The sequence below is a fragment of the Apodemus sylvaticus genome, chromosome 2 (genome assembly GCF_947179515.1).
Source record: "Apodemus sylvaticus chromosome 2, mApoSyl1.1, whole genome shotgun sequence".
Classification (NCBI taxonomy): domain Eukaryota; kingdom Metazoa; phylum Chordata; class Mammalia; order Rodentia; family Muridae; genus Apodemus; species Apodemus sylvaticus.
In genome coordinates this window covers 171,957,971-171,978,882 of record NC_067473.1, presented here as the reverse complement: position 1 = coordinate 171,978,882, position 20,912 = coordinate 171,957,971, and the positions used below count along the sequence as shown (strand labels likewise).

Genomic DNA, 20,912 nt, shown 5'->3' with positions numbered 1-20,912 from the left:
TAACCATACAAACATAAAAATAACATCAAAAATAAAAGGAAGCAATAATCACTATTCCTTAATATCTCTTAACATCAGTGGACTCAATTCCCCAATAAAAAGACATAGACTAACAGAAATATTTTTCATGTAAATCTTCAATTTTATCAGAAAATGTTTGTAATTCCTCTTTCTTTTTTTTTAGATTACATTCCTTATTATTATTATTAATTTTTATTTTTTTCTTTAAAAGGTGTTTATTTCTTTTTTTTTATTCGATATATTTTTTATTTACATTTCAAATGATTTCCCCTTTTCTAGCCCCCCACTCCCCGAAAGTCCCATAAGCCCCCTTTTCTCCCCCTGTCCTCCCACCCACCCCTTCCCACTTCCCCGTTCTGGTTTTGCCCTATACTTCTTCACTGAGTCTTTCTAGAACAAGGGGCCACTCCTCCTTTCTTCTTGTACCTCATTTGATGTATGGATTATGTTTGGGGTATTCCAGTTTTCTAGGTTAATATCCACTTATTAGTGAGTGCATACCATGAGTCACCTTTTGAGTCTGGGTTACCTCACTTAGTATGATGTTTTCTAGCTCCATCCATTTGCCTAAGAATTTCATGAATTCATTGTTTCTAATGGCTGAATAGTACTCCATTGTGTAGATATACCACATTTTTTGCATCCACTCTTCTGTTGAGGGATACCTGGGTTCTTTCCAGCATCTGGCAATTATAAATATCTTCACCAATCCTAAATCAGATAGAGGGCTAATATCCAATATATATAAAGAACTTAAGAAGTTAGACTCCAGAAAACCAAACAACCCTATTAAAAAATGGGGTACAGAGTTAAACAGGGAATTCTCACCTGAAGAACTTCGGATGGCGGAGAAGCATCTTAAAAAATGCTCAACTTCATTAGCCATTAGGGAAATGCAAATCAAAACAACCCTGAGATTTCACCTTACACCAGTCAAAATGGCTAAGATTAAAAATTCAGGAGACAGCAGGTGTTGGAGAGGATGTAGAGAAAGAGGAACACTCCTCCACTGCTGGTGGGGTTGCAAATTGGTACAACCACTCTGGAAATCAGTCTGGTGGTTCCTCCGAAAACTGGGCACCTCACTTCCAGAAGATCCTGCTATACCACTCCTGGGCATATACCCAGAGGATTCCCCACCATGTAATAAGGATACATGCTCTACTATGTTCGTAATTCCTCTTTCAAATAATTTAGTAATTTTTTTATGTCTACCATTTTATCTGCATTATTTTTCATGATAATCTTCAAATTTAACATGTTTTTCTATATATTTCTTCTATTTTATCAGAAATGTTTTCCATGTAAATCTCTGATTGTATCAAAATGTTTTTAATTCCACCTTCAATTAATTTAGAAAGGTTTTTTTTCATAATAACTCATTTAATTCTGTGGTGCATATATAAAGTCAGTGGTTAAATACAGTGTGATAATATATTGTAAATTAAGGTGAATGTTCAGTAAAGCAGATGTTACAAGATTTATACTTTCTTTTTCAATACTCACATAATATACAAATGTATAAATGTATGAATGCCACATAGAGACTGTGAATCTTATTTAATATAATACATCTCTTTGTAGCCACAGAGCCCTTTATTCAGATGGAATTCACAGAGTAAAATGATTTCTCAGGGAGTTCATTAAATTTCTGTCTTCATGAGTAGTATAATTGTTATTTATCATATAAGTCAGATAAGTATCCATTATTCAATTTTTATCTTTGCAAGCAGTGTTCTGATAAATGGTCTCTCCCAAAAATTATCTCCAGATCAGTGAGAACACAGTCTATGAGTTGCTACCATCAACTTATTCTAGATAAAACAGCAGAATCAGAAATAAGCATAAATAAGAAAAAACAATTTATAAAAGCAACAATGTAACTTATCATTCTGTGTGTCTTTGCAAGGCTAAGAATGGAGAGGGTTAGTTAGTAATAGCCCTATTACACAAAGAATAAATGTCAGGGTTAGGGTCAGTCTCAGGATTAGGTCTAAGGATTTCTTTGTTTTGCTGTGTGAACTCAGCTTCTATCTTTTAGTTAATCTGCCTACCTAGTCCTCTTTTTCATAATATCAAAATTTCTTTCCTGCCCCAAGGAAAGAGGGCAGTGAGTTACCCACTAATCTAGAATTCCCATATGGGAGATATCTTTACATTACTATGGGGCCCAGTTCATATACAACAGAAAACCTCTACTGCTTTAGTTGTTTTAGTTAGAAAGGTTTTTTATGTCTACCATTTTATCTGTATAATTTTCCATGAAATAGTCAATTTGAACATGTTTTTCTATATATTTCTTCAATTTTATCAGAAATATTTCCCATGTAGATCTTCAACCTTATCAGAAAATGTTTATAATTCCACTTTCAATCAACTTAGGAATACTTTTATGCCTACCATTTGTACTGACTGGTTTTGTGTGTCAACTTGATACAGGCTGGAGTTATCAGAAAAAGGAGCTTCAGTTGGGGAAGTGCCTCCTGAGATCCAGCTGTGGGCATTTTCTCAATTAGTGATCAAATGGGGAGGGCCCCTTGTGGGTGGTGCCGTCCCTGGGCTGGTATTCTTAGGTTCTATAAGAGAGCAGGCTGAGCAAGCCAGGGGAAGCAAGCCAGTAAGGAACATCCCTCCATGGCCTCTGCATCAGCTCTTGCTTCCTGACCTGCTTGAGTTCCAGTCATGACTTCCTTTGGTGATGGACAGCAATGCAGAAGTGTAAGCTGAATAAACCCTTTCCTCCCCAACTTGCTTCTTGGTCATGATGTTTGTGCAGGAATAGAAACCCTGACTAAAACACCATTATTATATCTTTATAAAATTTTCCATGATAATCTTCAATTTTAACATGTTCTTCTACATTTTTCTACAGTTTTATCAGAAATATTTTTCATGTAAATCTTCAGTTTTATCATAAAATGTTTTTACTTCCTTTTCCAGTGAAAGAACATGCTTTTCAAACAAACAAACAAACAAAAAAGAATGGACATCTTAGAGCCTGCCTAGATGGCTCAGTCACAAAAGCACCAGCCGTGCAAGCTTAACAGTGTGAGTTTGATCCCCAGAACCCACAGGAAAGCCTGGCTTGGCGCACATATGTATGCTGTGACAATATAAGGGTTCCACGTGGTGGTTCTCAACCATCTGTACTGCTGGTTCTAGAGGATCTAATGCTCTCCACCACACCCTATGGTGCACATAACTTATAAGCTCACACACATACACACATGAGGGGAAAAATGTTTTCACAGATTTTAATCTGATCAAGTCTCTAGATATAACACCATTTTACAGAAAGTATAGGAGGCAGAGGAACAACCTAAAGATCACAAAGACACAATGATCTAACTTCAAGGTGTGGCTAACGGTGCAAGATAAATGCAGATGAGCCTGTGATTCCACCTACTCGGGAGGCTGAGGCAGGAGAATTGCAAATTTGAAGCCAAGCACAGTTATATAGTAAGCTTTTATAATAATGAGGCAATGGGCCATTTTTCTTAACAGATGGAGACCATACGCACATACAAACACATTCCCAGGTAAAGAGAGTATTACTGACTAGAGGACACATGAACATATTCCTCCCATGTGTGTTTGAGATCTGAATTCAAACCCATTCAGCTTGTAAGATGTAGATGCTGTGAGACAGTAAGGGGGATTTGAATATGACACGTGCTCTACCTGGCATTGACTTGTGTCTCTAAGTGTATTTGCTGTGTGTGGGAATCCAGTAAGGACATGATGGCTAATCTTCATTGTCACCTGACTGGACTTAGAATCACCCAGGAGACACACATCTGGGCATGTCTGTGAGGGTCTTTGTGGAGAGCTTTAACAGAGGAAGGGACACCCGTCCTGAACGTGGATGACAGCATCCCATGGACTGGGAAAGGGAAGAGAATGAGCTAACCTTGGCATTCGTATCTTCCCAACAGGAGCCCCATTGTGACCAGTCATTGGCAGCTCCTGCCACTACGGCCACAGGCACTGCCAGTGCCGGGCCTTCCCTAAGTGTGAGTACAAGTAAACGGCCTTCTGTCAGTTGCTTCTGTCAAGTATATTGTCATGGCGACAAGAGTAATTGATACAAAGAGTGGAGCTTTCCAAGCGCCTAAAATAGAGCCTGACAGTTTTCAGGTGCACACCAAATATGAATAAATGAATGAATGAATGAATGAATGCCAGATGAAACATGAGGCATCTGGTGGATTAATGAAGTTGAGCAGTTTTTTTGATAGACTACAAATAAATGTTACTTTATCTACGTTCCAAATATTACAAATTGAACTTTCTTTACCTAGGATTCAAATGCAACTGGGTGTCTTATATTTGCTAAATCTGACAACACCGTGAACCATGAATAAAAGAAGCAGCTGAGAAGCCCTGAGACCTGATGGATGGAAGGTTGGGGCCAAGGAAGCTGAGGCAAGCGAAAGAGTCGGTCGGAAAGTATGGCCGCCGGAAGTGAGACTGAGACTGAGACTGAGCTCAGATTTCTCAGGGAGGTTCTGGAAACTTCCCTTTACATTGGGCAGTTCGGGTCAGGTGTGGTGGGTCACACAGTCAATCCCAACGCTTGAAAGGCAGAGGCAGGGGCAAGTAGATCTCTAAGAGTTCAAGGCCAGTTTGGTCTTATAGAGATACCTGCCCCTGCCCCTTCAAAAACTGTTAATAAAAAACCAAACTGGGCTGTTCAGGATCGGCAGTGGGCAGGACACTCTTGTCCCATAATCGCTTCATCTGAGGACAAAGTTTGGAGTCCTGTGTCTCCATGAGAGATGTTCATGGATGTTCACAAACCCCAAGTATCTCAGTGCATCATAGAGAGCGGATGCAGACTTTCCAACTGCAACTGTGCATGTAAGCAGCCAGGGAGAGGAAGGATCTGGCTTCTCCAAGACACAGGTTCCTTAAATGGCTGACTCAAGAGCCTTGTCAGAAATGGGGGAAACCACTGAGTTGAAGAGACAGCCCGATGTCCTTCTACTTTGTAAAAGGAGAGACGTTTATCTAGTGAGCTAGACAGGCTCCGGGGACTTAGATCAACCAACAGAGAAGTTAAAGCAGAAGAAAGGTGATTGTCAGGGCTCATGACTGCAGACAGACAGACAGATGGAAGACAGGATTCTGTGGCAGGAGCTCGGAACTTATGTGGGCAAATGGAGACAGAAAAATGTGAATTGTCGTTGGCAGCTGGGTGTGGTGGTCCACGCCTGTAACACCAGCGAGAGGCTGAATCTGGAGGGCAGGTGGCTTGACACTGGGAAGGGAAAATGCTGAGAAAGCAGCTGAATGTGAGTACACTGTATAAATACTTGGGATCCTCAAAGGATAGATAAAATGCTTTTATTTAAATCTTTGACAAGATTTTATTTAAAGATTTAAACGGTAGGCCTTAAGGGAGAACTACCACAAAGCCGAAAGTTTGGTCTGATTTGAAAGCAGCAAGAGAATTTATCACACTCGATGCTGTCTGTTCTCAGGGATTCCTCACGAGCTTTCTACTCAACAGGGCGGCAGTTCTCAACCTGTGGGTTCCGAATCCCCCGACCCTTTCACAAGGGTCACCCAAGACCCCAGGGAAGCACAGCTACTTACATTATGGTTCTTAACAGCAGCAAAACTACAGCTATGAAGTAGTAGTAAAAAATAAATTTATGGTTGGGAGGTCACCACAACATGAGAAGGCGTACTAAAGGATCGGTGCATTAAGAAGGCAATAGAAGCTGCCCCAATTTCTGCACCATAGAAATATAAATGGTAAATTCTGTGTTGGCAGCAGTCCCAAGGGATTCTTCAGAGGTCTTAATGTTGATTTGGGGATTCAGGGACCCATAGTCTTCACAACAGTTTTCTTCCTGCTTGCATATCTCTCTCTCTCTCTCTCTCTCTCTCTCTCTCTCTCTCTCTCTCTGGGTTTTCGAGAGAGGGTTTCTTTGTGTAGCCCTGGCTGTCCTGGAACTCACTCTGTAGACCAGGCTGGCCTCGAACTCAGAGCTCCACCTGCCTCTGCCTCCCAAGTGCTGGGATTAAAGGTGTGCGCCACCACCGCCAGGCGCACCCCACACTCTCAAAGGCAGATGCAGCAGTTTCTTTGGCCTCTTATGCCTTCCAGAGGGTTCCCTGCAGGCCCCATCTGAAAGGCAGTTGCTCGGTGTGCTGTGTTCTTCCTGGGAAGACCAGATTGCTGGGACCACCCAGACCCTGCTGAGCAGCAGTCACTCTGAGAAGTTTTCTAGTCTGTGGACTGCAGTCTGTGAGGGGGGGGGGTGAGGTTTCACTTCCCTCCCGAGGCAGGTGGGTGAGCATTTAGAGAAGGCAGCAGGGAAATCTCACAGTTCCACGAGAGGCCACCAGAGTCTAGTGTCTGGGTCCTGCAGAGTTGGAACCTCACTAGACTCGCCTCTCCTCTGCTCTCCTCAGAGGCGGAGCCCGGGAGTGTGGCTGAACTTACAGCTCTTCTTAGGGAGGTCCCTAGACTCAGCCACAGAGCGCCCTTATGCCTGGTCACCTTGAGCTGCACCTTCAGCATCCTGGGTCCCTTTTGCCAGGGACATCTATACATCTCCCTCTCCCACCTTCTCCAGACCTCTGTGTGTTTCTGGTCTTTCTGCATTCTCTGTCACGTCCAAGGATAAGACAATTTTTTCAGTTCTGAAGGTAAGAAGATGAAGACACAAACGTCTTCATTTCTCACAACAGAAGCTAAACACAGAGATTAAAGCCTCGGGCTTGTGCATCACACAGAAAATGGAAGCCATGACTGGGAATGGGGGCAGAGATCTCAGGGAGAAGAGAGTTTTCCTTAGAGGGTCTTCTAACAACCAAGTTTCTACAGAGTGCTCATATCTTCAGGTTCAACCGACAGGGGGGGTGTTTGGGGGGCATCCTGTACCCCAACCCTGCTCCAAGCCAATCATTTCTGTGGGCTTTGTCCAGCTCTCATGCCATTATACACCTTGTCATATTTCCACCAAGAGAGAAAAGACCACACCTAAAAAGGCCAGTCAGTCACGAATTCTTTACCATCTAAAGACCTCTGTATAACGAGAAATAGAAAGAGAAGCCTTTGCTGGGTGTGGTGGCGTTGCACGCCTTTAATCCCAATACTGCAGGAGGCAGAGGCAGGGGGATCTCTGCGTTCGAGGCCAGCCTGTTCTACAGAGAAAGTTTCAGGACAGTCAGTATTACATAAGGGAGAGAAACCCTGTCTGAAGCAAAAATGAAGACAAAACAAACATAAAACAGAGTGGGAAGAAAAGGAGAGGAGAAGGGGAGGAGAGGAGAAGGAGCAGGAGAGGGAGGGGAGAGAAATCGCCTCATAACCCATCTTGCCCCCTTCTGGAAACCCCAGTGAACCAGCTTGGCTCCCATGAGCAGAATGTCTGTTACAGGGGCCTAACGCTCCTGAGTTAGATGGCCTCTGGTCAATGCAACCTGGATACCGGCTCCAGAGGGAGCCGAGACAGAGACTGCTGTTCCCTGCTGTTGTTACCTGATCTGCAGGCTTTCAGCCTGTTTCCTCTGGCTTCAGGTCAGGTCTCAGGTGGCTGTTTGTACACCGGTGTCTCTGAACGTGCAACTGAGAGGAAACCTTCCACAGGTCTTGGCTTCTCACGACGCAGCGCAGCTCAGTGGCTGGAAGGTCCCAGGCACTGACTGGCTTCTCAGGTTTGGGACCAAGTCTGAGAGGGGCCTTAGAACAGAAGCCACTTCCTCTTCAAGCTCCGCCTCTAGCTCTTTAACTGAAGGAGAGGCTGCCCTTTGCTCAAGTAATTTGACTCGAAAAGCACTTAGATATCCTTCAGCAAACACTTCACTGCCTTCAGGCACAAACAGGTGGAGCTGTCCCCTTGGCTCCTTGCTTTGCATTTTATCTGTGGTTTCCGACCAGCCAATCCGTGGCAAGTTCATATTTGGAAAAAAAGTCCATTGCTCCTATTCCTTGTAATTGGTTCACTGTTCTGTTCCATACGGGCTTTTTCATAAAAGCACATGCAGTGTGGTGTGACTGCCCAGCGTTCTTCCCCTCCTGTTGCCCCTTTGGTTCCTCTGGACGGTTTTACTTCTACTTTCATGACACATGGACACGGTTATGGTTGGAAAAAAAATCTTGTGTATGTACATAGCAGGTTTCTCTGTCCAGTCAGTCCTCGGTTGGTGCACACCTAGGTCGCTTCCATCCTTAGCTGCTGTGAGCAGTGCCCTAAGAGGCATCAACCGGCCAGTGATTCTGCGGTGTGTTGACTTTGAGAGTCATTTGAGTAAATGCAGCAGTTGAGTCACCTGGTTGGTCTATTTTAGCTTTTTGAGAAACCTACCTGCGCTGACTTCCATACTGGCTGGAAGCCTTCGTTCTGACTTCCACAGTGGGTGACTAGTTTAATATTCCTGTCAGCAGGGCGTAAGAATTCCCTTTTGTTCTCATACTAGCCAGCATCTGTTATGTTTTCTTTTCTTTAAAAAAAATATTGGGAGAATTTTTTTTTTTTTTACTTTTCCATGTATGAGTGTTGTTTTCTTAATGACTATCATTCTGACTGGAGTGAGGGGCAGTTTATGTGTTTACTGGCCATTTGTATTTAAACTTTTGAAAGTTACTAATTTGGTTGGTCTGCTATTGTGGTATATAATTTCTTGTTATATATATATTTATATATAACATATATTATATATTTATATATGATATATAATATATAATATATTATATATAAATATTTATATTTATATATAATATGTTATATATAAATATATATATAATATATATAATATCAGTCCTCTGTATTGCTGATAAAGATTTTCTCTCAATATGTATGCCATCTGCCCAATCAATGAACTGTTTCTTTGCTGTATAGAAGCATTGTCATTTCATGATATCCTGTTTATCAATTGTTGACATTGTTTTCTGAGCAAAGGAAGTCCTGTTCCGAAAAGCCATCTCTAGAGATGTTTTTCCTGCTTTTTCTAACAGTTTTATGACTCACATTAGCGACTTGGATTCACTTGGAGATACGTTTTTTCACAGAATGAGATAAGGATCCAGTTTCTTTCTTCCACACGTGGAAAAGCCAGTTTTCTCAGCACTATTTGAGGAAGGTGCCATCTTTTCTCATGCGTATTTTTGGCATCTTTGTAAAAAAGCACTTGTCAGTAGCTGGGTGGACGTCTATCTGCATCCCTTATTCCATGTGATTGATCTGAACATCGGTTCTGTGATAGAATTATATTGTTTGTGTTGCTATGGTTCTACAGAATAACTTAAAATCAGCCATATTTGGTCAGGATTTCTTTAGCTAGCTGGGTGTCTTTGAACTTCCACGTGCATTTTAAGATTTTTTTCCTATTTGTGAGAATGATACTGGGATTTTTATGGCAATATAGCCATTTTTATAATATTAATTTTTCTAATCCATGAGTATGGGGCTCTTTCTATCTCCTAGTATTTTTTTCAATTTAATTGTTGGGGTCTTTCACTTTCTTGGCTATTATTATTATTATTATTATTATATTATTTGTAGTAGTTTTTAATGGAATCGTTTTTCTGGACTTCTTTCTCAGCATTTTTATTGGTATACAGGAAGGCTGCTGATTTATGAGTGATAATTTCATATCCTGTCACTTTACTGAAAATGTTAATGCAATCTAAAAGTTTCTAGATGGAATCTCTAGGGCCTTATGTCTAGACTCTTATCTGCAAATGAGAACACTTTGACTTCTTTTGCTTTTCTGTTTGTATCAATTATATTTCCTTCTCTTGTCTTATAGCTAAGTCTTTAAGCACAATGTTAAATAAGAGAAGAAACTGGACATCCACATGTTATTCCTGATTTTAGTGGAAACACTTTTAATTTTTTTCCCATTTAGTATAATGTTGGCTACCTCTGTAACATATAGAGCCTTAATTATGTTGAGATGTTTTCCCTCTATTTCTACTCTGGAGCTTTTATCATGAAGAGATGTCAGATTTTTTTAAACACCCCCTTCTGTATCTATTGAGAACATCATGTGATTTCTGTTCTTGAGTCCATTTTTGTGATGTATTCATCTGTTGATTTGCATATGTTAAATTATCCCTGCATCTCTGGAATAAGGCCATCTTGATCATGTGAACAATTTTATTTATTTATTTCTAAAATTTTGTTTGCCCATATTTTACTGAGTTTTGTTTTGTTTTATCTAGAGAATTTGGTCTACAATTTCCTTTTGTTGCTGTTGTGTCTTTGTGTGGTTTGGTATAAGGACTGTCAAGTCCAAAAGAAACTGGACAAATGGCTTCCTGTGGTGCCTATGAACACACCGAAGTGCATGCTGGGCTCCGGGCTCACTCAGTGCCTGCGGCCCTTCTCGGCTCTCTTCACGCCTACCCTCTAGCCTTACTTTCTCCGGCTCACGCCTCCCTCCTTCAGCTTCTCAGTTCCACATAACTGCCGTTTTGGACGTGTGCTCCTCTGTTTTCTCGTCTGGCTCCCTCTCTCTTGGTCTCCTTTCCTGCCTTCTCTCTCTTTTCCTTTCCTCTTTCCCCATCTCTAACCTCCCATGGCCCTGTGCACTCTACTTTCTCTCCCTGTTCTAGACTCTTCCAGATTCCTAGTCTGTCCTCTTCCTCATCCACCTTCTCCATCACACCTTGGAATGGTGATGTCATCAGTTTATACAAGGACAACACTGGCTTCATAAAAAGAATTTGATAGCATCCTCCCCTTTTCTATGTTATAAACTAGTTTGAGAAGCTTGGCGTTAGTTCTTTAAGGTTCTGTTGAAACTCAGCAGAGAATCCATCTGGTCTTGGGTTATTATTTTTAGTTAAGAGGTTTTTGTTTTGTTTTGTTTTTCAATTTTATTACTGCCTCAATTTCATTGCTTGTTATAAAATCTGTTTAGTTTATGCCATATTGATTTAATTTTGGTATGCCATATGAGTTTAGAATTCATCCATATCTTTTAGATTTCCCAGTTTCTTTTTAAATTATATCCTCCCAATGAGCTTTTGCTTTTCATTTTTATCTGTTGTGATGTTTTCCTTTCATCTCTAATTTTATTACTTTGAGCACGCTCTCTCTGTCTTCAATCTTGTCTATCTTTTTGTTTCATTCTTTGTATCAAGTTTTTGTTGTTAGTTTATAGTTTGTTAATTTCTGTCCTGATCTTAACTATTTCTTTCCATATACTTATTTAGGATTTGAATTATTCTTGTTTTTCTAAGGCCCCCCATGTGTGTTGTTATTTGAAATCTGTGGGGGGGGTGTCCTGTATTTTAGTATAAACACATATATGTAGATTTGAGTATTTGTCTTCTCATGTTCATTCAATGATAGGAATCTTTTTTTTTTCACTCGAGTTCCTTGAAGACCCAGTTATTATTAAGAAGTGGCATTGCTTAATTTCCGTAATTTGTATAGGTTCCATGGTCTTTCTAGTTTTATTTCATTGTGGCCACATAAAATCCGATAGATTATTTCAACTTTCTCATATTTGTTAAGACTTGCTTTGTGCACTAACATATGGTCTAGTTTAGGGAAAGCACCACAGAAACTGGGAAGAATGCTATTGAACTCAGGTTTCTTATTTAGTTTTTGTCAGTATAACCTGTCTACTGATCAGCTCTGCCCATTGACCTATATATTGAAGTCACCCATTATTGTTGTGTGGGAATTAATGCATGTTTTTACATCTATTAGTACGTGTTTTAGGAACTGGATACACCCATGATTAGTGCATATATATTTAAAGTTGAATTCCTTCTTGCTGGGTTGTTTTTTATTCAGCATGCAACTTTGACTAGTAATTGTATTATGATTGTGTTTCTGTGTGAGTAGGGACAGGAACACACATGGAGGTCAGAGAACAACACTAAAGAGTTCGTTCTTTCTCTCAGTCCTCTTCTCCCTACCGAGGAGTGGGGGCTCTTTTGACATTTCTGCCATGCTGGAAAATTCCAGTAGCTGGTCAATGAACTTCTGGATGATTCTCATGTCTCTGCCTTCCATCTCTCTGTAGGAGTGCTGGGATTACAGATGTGCCCCATGACATCAGGCTTTTTATGAGTTCTGAAAATTAGACTCAGATCATTTGGCTTGTGTGCCAGGTGTTTTTATAAACTTTGACGGCCCCTTTGATGGTTTGAACTCTCTCCTGCCAGATGTTAGAACAGCAAATCCTACTTTCTTCCTAGTTACGTTTGCTTAAAGTGCCTTTTCTGTTGGATGGTGGTGGCACATTCCTTTAACCCAGTGCTCTGGAGGCAGAGGCAGGCAGATCTTTGAGTTTGAGATCATGCATTTCTTTAGTCTGCTTTTAATCATGAAACTTTTTCTTTCTCCATTAATGATGACAGTTTTACTACAGATAGAATAGATAACATTCTGGGTTGCAGTTGCTGTCTGTCAGAGGGTTTTTTTTTAAGATTTATTTTATTTATACGAGTACACTCATAGCTGTGTTCAGACACACCAGTGTAGGGCATCAGATCCCACTACAGATGGCTGTGAGCCACCATGTGGTTGCTGGGAATTGAACTCAGGACCTCTGGAAGAGCAGTCAGTGCTCATAGTCACTGAGCCATCTCTCCAGCCCTCTGTCAGAGTTTTAAACACATAGTTCTAAGGTCTCCTGGCTTTTTAAGTTGCTGTTGAGAAATCTGGTGACATTCTAATGAAACTGCCTTTGTGGCTTGGCGCTTCTCTTTTTACATCTCAATATACTTTTTGTATATTTAGTGTTTTTTTTTAAACTAAATTATGATATGGGGAATTTCTTTTATGGTCTTGTCTGCTTAGTTTTTTAAAATACTTGTATCTGGTTAGATATCTCTTTTTTTATTATGATCTTACTCGTAATGCTTTCTACTCCTTTAGCATGAAATTCTTTTTTCTATGCTTATGCTTCATAGATCTTTTCACAGTGTTCTATTGATCTCAATGCTGAGTTCACATTTGATTATTATTTTTCTTCACCATTGCCTGAACTCCCCAACTTTTTCTCGCTGTCTTCCAGTCTCAACTTTCTTCCCTTCAGTCCTTCCTATTAGTGCATATTTCTACAGAGATTTTTATTGGATTGACTGGAAGTTTCCTTTCTTATGTTTAAGTTAATCCTTTTCATTATTCCTCTTTATTAGCATTTACTTTAATCTACTGGCCTGAATTTCTTACTCCACACATGTGCTTGTGCTCTCTTGGAGTCAGATCAGGAGTGTGTGTCCTTTTTGATTTCTTTGATTGTACTTACACTTATTCTTTTGAGTTCTTTCTCTGGGATCCCATCTAATTCCTTCTTGTCAGATGCCATTGCTTGGGAATAGATACATTTTGGGGAGTCATGACGCCTTGCTTGTCTATAGTTCTTGTGTTTTTGCATTAGGACTTATATGAAATCGTTGATCAAGTTATTGTTTTCTTTCAAAATCACTGTTATTATTTCAGCGGAAGTATTTGAAATACCCAAGAGGGATTAAATTGTAATAGGGTTGAGGTGTCATTTTCTTTGCTAGCCTGGTGTTTGGGGTACGGAGATTAGTCCTCAGTATTCCTGTTGTCTGTTTGCTCGATCCACTCTTCCCAGTCTTCATTCTTTTGATGTTCCCTCCTGGCCTTCCAGTTGCTTGGCAAACACCAGGGTTGTCTTTTGTGACGTTAGATCACAACTGCTTGTCTTACCAGTGGACAGTTCTTCATGGGTTTGGGTTACAAATGCTGTTTTTGCCCTTGAGTGGACTTCTGAGAGTTTGGGTCCCACTGACTGGTCCCAGCAGTGGGTGGTCTGCCATGAGTCAGCTCACAGATGCTGGTCCCCTCCGGGTGGGTCCTTCAGGAGTCCAGGCATAAATGCTAGTTGCATCCTTGCTCTGTATTTCTCGGTGTCAGGCATATTGCGTAGAGCCTGTGTCAGATTTTTTCCTGCAGATTCGAGCTCCAGCCAGGTTTTCACCTGGCTGAATACTGTACAGTTCTGACAGGAAGCTATTTCCCCCAAAGTCTAGAGGAAATGTGCTGGCCAGGTTTTACTCTACGGTCCCATGACACTTATTCTGGGTTCCCAGAGGAGAGTGTGGTTCTTAGGGGATCTTGGGCTGCCAAGCCACCGGCTCAGCAAGGGTCTCTTAAAAAGGGCCGAGTCACCGGAGCTGACTCATGGATGCTGGTCCTGTGCCAAGGAGAGCAGGTTTTTCCAGTTGTCTTCTCTGTGCTGCTCCAATTTACAACTTGTACCCTCCTCCCTCTTCTCTTCCTCTTGCTTCTCTAAAATGGTTGTTACTGAGCTGAGAGCACTGGAATGGTTTTCCGAAACACTGAGAGCATGAGCAGAATTACAGACCTGCCAGTCCTCCCGTGTGGATTCTGGGCTCCGCCTACGCCTCTGTTCTGTTTTATAAAGGTTCCTATTTTACTTGCTATGGGGCTGATGCCTTCAGCCCTCACACACCTCAACTGATAGCACCTATTCCACTTCTCCCAGTTTCTCTGGAGCCTCTAGCAGATGGAGCCTGGGAGGCTCTGTGTCACCTGTCGCTGTATGTAATCCTAATCATGCTGGGGGCAGGTGCAGGGATTCTTGTTTTCCAGTGGAGGTGAGAGGCTCAGAGGGGTTGCAGTTCTCCTCAGTGACTGAGATTCAAATCGTGGTCCTTCTGGTTTCATGCCAAATCGCGTTATCTTTCCAGTGACCCCCAAACACCATTTTCAGGTGAGACCAGTAAAAAAGCTTATAAACAAGAATTTCACGCCAGCTGTAGTAAAAGCCACGTAATTTAATTTTAGATACAGAGTGCTACTACTCTATGCATTAAACTCCCTATGTGCATGAAATAAGAACTAAGAAATAGTTATATATGGTTTTAGTCTCCATCCAGATTCTTAACTGACATAAACATTCGTATTCATGTATTCTTATGATCCTGAAACTTTGAGCACAGTATTAAGTATAGATGAAGGAACTGGGAATGGCGAAAGGCGAATTAAGAGTGTTCCTGTTAAACTCAGCGGAGGGCGGGGGCTGGCCATTTAGCTCTTAGGCTAACAGGACCCAGACAGGGCGAACAAATGACCTGAGCATGGGGAATTCTGACTCTTGCTGTCCCGAAGTAAACTCCCAGCAACGAATAAACATAAAACAATTCCACAAAGCAAAAGGTGTTGGGATGAAACTAAGAGACAAGGAGGTGAGCTCAGCAAAGACAGGGTCTGTCTCCCCCCAACCCACCCCCTGGAACCTAAGAAGGTGGCACATCATGGTGCCAGACTCAACACATTTTCCGTATTAACCTGATACAAAACCCACTTTCCTCTCAGCCCTAAGAGTATACGTACTTTTGTAGAATACACGTAGACCCCAAAAGGACATATAATAAAATAAAGATGCTTATGAGTATACATTCATTCATTTACTCCACAGCAAGTATCATTATCACGTTGTGGTTCCTTCTTTCCGGCCATCTTGGCTGTCCCTGAAGGACCTAGGGCATTTTGAATTGACAAAGGGTCACAGGCAGACTCTTCTGCCTCCCTGCTCTGTGAGGAAGGACAGGAAGGCTCTCTCTGGGGCCTGATCTAGACTGGAGGACAGCACCAGGCCCTGCTGACGTACTCCCTGCTCTTACCTCGCTGCTTTTCCCGTCAGATGCCCCTGAAAGTCTAGAACCTTCTCCTTCGCTTTGCTATGTCCCTCCAAACTGATGTTTTATTTTTGTCGTTAAGATGTAAGATGCTCTTGACTCTTATGGGTTTATGTGGTTTTTCTTCTTTCCCTTTTATTTACTTATTTACTTTACTTTTACTTATTTTATCTTTTGTGGTTTTTTGAGACAAAGTTTCTCTGTGCAGCTTTGGCTGATTGGAACTCACTCTGTAGACCAGACTGGCCTTGAACTCATGGAGATCCGCCTGCCCCTGCCAGGGCTGGGATCAGAGCTGGGATCAAAGGTGTGGGAAACCACTCCCAGTTCCTTTTAGTTTTCTGAGATCAGGTCTTGTAGCTCAGCTGACTTTGAACTTGTGATCTTCCTGCTTCCGGTTCCTGATGCGCATCTGCAAATCTGGCTTAGAATCAGGAGTTTTGTGTTACTCAATTCTCCTGGAGTCTGTGTGGTGTATGTTTCTTGAAACTAGTTTTCCTTTGGTTAGTTAAATGCCTTTTAATAACGAATAACCCAGAAAGGGAATGTGTGAGGAATACCTCTCCTTCCCCCATACTTGTCAGTGAATCCCAAATTGTGTTTCAGTGGAGACAAAATATGGACGGCTGTGCAGTGCTGGCATTGCTGATGCAGTCAGAGGCAAGGCCAGAGCAAGAGGCAGCACTGTGCTTCCATCAGGGCCCCCCTGGCACAGAGGCTGGATAGACTTGTGGTGGGTTTAGCTATTCCCATTTTCCTTTAATAAATAAGAACATCTCCAACTTGCTGCTAAATCTACCTCTGCCTCTACAGGAAGCCATGAGGGAGAACGGTGGTCTACACCTGACTGATAATGAGGCAGTTGTACTCTAGGAGAGACGATGAGAAACTCAGAGAAAACGAACACCCACTTGTCGAATTTATGATCATCAAAAGAGACCCTTTAAAAATAAACTTTAAAAATAAATGGAAGCATATTTTCATAGTCTTGGGCTGTGGAGAGTTGTAATTACAATAGCTAGTGTTTTAAGGAGTTGCTGCTGCTTTTAAAACTCAGCTGTGCAGAGAGTGTTTATAGTTATGCCAGGCTTACAGATAAGGAAACTGAGGCATAGGATTGCTCAAGGTGACACGTGTGGCAAAGCTGAGGTTGAAGGGGGCCCAGGCTGTCTGTCTTTAGGGCCCATACCCTGACCATCTTTCCTGTCACTATTTAGATGTCTTTTACTAACTCTTTGTCTTCCTTTCTGGAATCATGGTTGTTACCACTTGACTCTGGAGCAGAGAAATACTACAAGGTTTGAAACAGGTAAAAGACTGATGATACCTCATCAGAGGGTGGTTGGGAGTTTGGAAACCTTCTGGTTTCTAGAGGCCTGCCCCTTGCGTGCTTTAGATCAGTCCACATCGAAAGTCTACAGAGATGCAAGTTAATGTGTAGAAAACGAGGGTAGTACAGACATAATAGCTCCCAGGAACGTGAGAACTGGGTCCTGCGGAGGACCGCCAGCATTTCCAGTTTGTCCTGTTTGTAGATTCATCTCAGCATTCCTTATCTGACTATAAATGCTTAGTGTTTGAAGGTCTCCTTTGAACGGGATAGAGTATTGTATTGGTTTTGGTTAGATGTTACAGGAGGCATTTAAAATAAGCTCTTTCTAATGGGTTAGCTAAGCCAAATACATTTATTTTTAGACACCCACGCGAGTGTGCAACATATTGTGGTCATAGTCTCCCCCAATGCTGTTCTCTCTGAGGCTTGTGCTGACTATCTTCTTCTCAGATGGTTAATGCCCTTCCTATTCTCACGCCTTTTCCCCACAAGGGCTGCTTGTGCGAGCATGGCTACAGGCCATTTATTTAAGCAGCTTACCAGTGGCTACACCACTGAAGAAACGAGCCCTCACCTCAGCAACTATTAACTGCCACTAGCTCCTTGATGGGAGTGGGGGTGGGGAGTATGGAGGTGGGGTTTGGAGGGTTGAGGTGGGGTGTGGATGTGGGTGTGGGTGTGTGGGTGTGGGTGTCGGTGTGGGTGGGGATGTGTGGGTTGTGGGTGTGGGGTCTGGGTTGCCTCAGGAACTCCTCCCCTATCCATGGCAGAATGTCCAAGGGACCAATCTGGCATGAGTTGTTTTACAACATGTGAGTGTTATGATCTTACTTTAAATTTATTTTAAACCTTAGTTAAATCATTTCTGCCCCACCATATCTTCCTCTTGGACTCTAGGCTTGGTTGACTGAGGCACATTTGGATGCCTTGGAGACATTTCTGTCACTCATTCTGCCTCAGACTGGATGAGTGATGCTAAGCCGACTTCAGAGTGGGAAGCTGGTGGCCCCACCGGCTCATGTGCTCGAACCTTTGTTTCCAGCAGGTGGCGCTGTTGGCGCAGGTTAAGAAATCCATAGATGGCGTCAGGTTGGGCCTTGGGCCTCTGTTTCCTACAGGAGCTTTCTGTTTCCTGCTCTGTGAGATGTGGACCAGCTGGAGAGGCGATCCTCAGTTACAGAAAAGAGCAAGCCGAGCGAGGTGGGGGCACCAAGGCAGTTTCTCAGGCGTCTGCTTCAGTGTCTGCTCCAGATTCCTTCCTTGGCTCTCCTCAGAGATGAGGACGTGGTAAGCCCAGGTAACCCTGGCTGCTCTAGGCTGCTTTTGATCATGTCTTAGAAAATAAACTAAGAACGGTCACGGTTGCGGGGTGTTGGAGGAGTGGCCTGACTCCACAGTCTCGGGTTGGGGGTTCAGAAGCCGCACACTTTTAGGAATGCCCTAACAAAAGCCACTCAGTTATTAGGGAGTAGTTCCATGGAGCATGAGTTAGCCTCACGAGTCTGTGAGGAGGGCTGGAACTAGGTCAGCGGCAGAGTGCCTGCCCACCGGGTCTGAGGTTCCGAGTTCGGGTCTTACACCACCCAACGAACCAAGTCCCGCAGAGTTAGTGAAGAATGTTTGAATCACATGTTTGTAACTAGGGGTCAAAGGTCTCAGGATGTGCACGGGACGAGTTGAACAATTACAAAGTAGATGTGGAGGCAAAGCTTCTTGGGTGGCTTCTCGTTGCTACCCTAAGTGTGACGTGTGTTTGTAGGGAATGAGAAACCTGGCCTGCTCTGGCTCGGGTGTCTGCGTGTGGGCGGCTTGTCCGACACGTCTGACCCCCAACGTTCTGTGAAAAATGCCTCACAGTCTCTGACTGTGAGTAACCAGCAAACGGACAGCGGGAGGGATGACGCTCACCTTTGAGCCCTGTCCTTGAATCGGTTTGACATTTATTTTTTATTTTTTTATTTTTTCTATGATTGACTTGGGTAGTGACGAGGTCACAGACGGTGGGAAGAGGCGGTTGGGGAGAGATGTGGACCACGGAGTTAGGTGACAGTCATTTCCCAATTGAATGCTCTCCCTTTCTCCCTCCCCTTCCCTCTCTCCCTCTCCCCCTCTCTCCTCTCTTCTCCTCCCCTCCCCTTTCCCCCCTCCCCTCTCCTTCCTCCCCTCTCCCCCTTCCTCTCTCCTCCCCTCCCCTTTCTCTTCCTATTCTCCCCTCTCCTCCCCTCCCCTCCTTCCCCCATTCTTCATTGTTTCCCTACCTTATTGCTTTGAGGCAGTCTCTCTTTGAGCCTGGGGCTTGCTTGCTGCTCTAACTAGCCGTCCAGCAAGCCCCCCGAGTTCTGCCTGCTTCTGTCTCCTGCACTGGGTTACAGATGCGAGCCGCCACACCCTGCCTTTTTTTGGGCATCCAGACTGAAGTCTATACAGACTCATGGTGGCCTCTGAGCCATGCTTCTAGCTCCCTAAATAGCTTACGAACAGTTTCCTTAATCACACTAGCCTCCATTTCCTAGTCTATTAAAAGAAGACACAAAGATCTGACTTTGTGTAGAGAGCAAATGACCGAGGTTTTTGTGGGAAGTGCTTGGCAGGTGTCGGGTACAAAGCTGGTGTGTCCGAAACTGCCAGCTGTTGTCGACATATAATCATTACTGTGGGAAAGGTAAAAGAGGTAATAGACGAGGCTCTGGGAAGGGTAATACATGAGATCCCAAAATGATTGTAGGGACAAGCTTGTGCTTAGATTTGGAATATTTAGGATTAACTAATCAGTTAGGAGGGGGCTCGTGTCAAATACCTTATGGATGAATGTCTGTCTGGTTTGAAACAGTGTGAGACAGCTTCCCCAAAAGTGATTGATGGTGGGCCAACGAGATGGCTCAGTGGTTAAAGGTGCTGTAGCCAAGCCCGATGACCTGAGTTTGAACTCTGAGATCCACACGGTAGAAATGGAGGGCCAAATTCAAGTTTTTCTTTGCTGCTGTGATGAGACACCACCCCCCAGTAAATACATGTAATCTAAAAATTAAAGAAAGTGATATTGTTTTAAGCCGAGTTAATATAAATGCAAAAGACGTCACGATGACACGCAGTACCCTTGGAGGAAAACCACACCTGCAAAGCTGTGCTCAGCCCTGCTCTTACAACTTTCTAGAACTATGCCGAATCCAGGGCCTTGTGCATTGGAGGTAAGCATTTTACCCACAAGTTACAGCTTGATTCTTATTTTCTTCAGACCAGGTCTTTCCATGTAGCCCTGGCTAGCCCGCTACTTGCTGGGGAGGCTCAGACTGATCTAGAACTTGCGGCAATCTTGTTGCTTCAGCCTCTGGGATTCCAGGCACGAGTCAAAAGGCCTGCTTCCCAGACTGACTCTTGTGCTTTTTTATTGAAGAAATAAAGCAGGTAGCCAGATTGCCTGAATTCAAATTCAGCTCTCTCTTTAGACCAGCTCCAGAAACCTGGACCAGTCGATTAACTTCCCTGTCCGCTGATAATAACTTGGGAGGAAAGGAAGAGTAAGATGGTTGCAGTTAGGCTAAGAGAGTGCAGGACTTCTTGGAGCCCTGCGATTGCTTTTGGTAGACAGTGAGGTTTACATTGAGGGCACACGTTTCTTAGTCTTTACCTTCCAGACAAAGAATGCTGTTTGGAAACTGTTTGCAAGAATGCACTCACTTCCAGCTTGGGATGTCTGCTGTCTTTCTGGAAAGGTTTATGACTGTAGATGACTCCCCTGGTGATAGCCCGCTTGTTACTAGAGATTGCCCCTCGTAACCAATCATTTGTAGCTTAACGCATGACCAGACTCCCGGGACCAACCTAAATTCACCCATAACAACTTGGATAGTTAAGGGAGCGAACAGAAAACTATCTACTCTCTCTCTCTCTCTCTCTCTCTCTCTCTCTCTCTCTCTCTCTCTCACACACACACACACACACACACAC

The 20,912-nt window shown here is 43.0% G+C and overlaps 1 protein-coding gene across 1 annotated transcript in view; it reads right to left on the bottom strand.

Moving 5' to 3' along the window:
• Bcl2l14 (BCL2 like 14) overlaps positions 1 to 7,911 on the bottom strand; it is a 28,477-nt gene extending 20,566 nt beyond the window's left edge. Inside the window, exon 1 of the mRNA XM_052175099.1 lies at positions 7,517 to 7,911. The gene's annotated coding sequence lies outside the window, so the exon portion shown is untranslated. The remainder of the gene's footprint in view (positions 1 to 7,516) is intronic.
• Between the last annotated feature and the right edge of the window lie 13,001 nt (positions 7,912 to 20,912).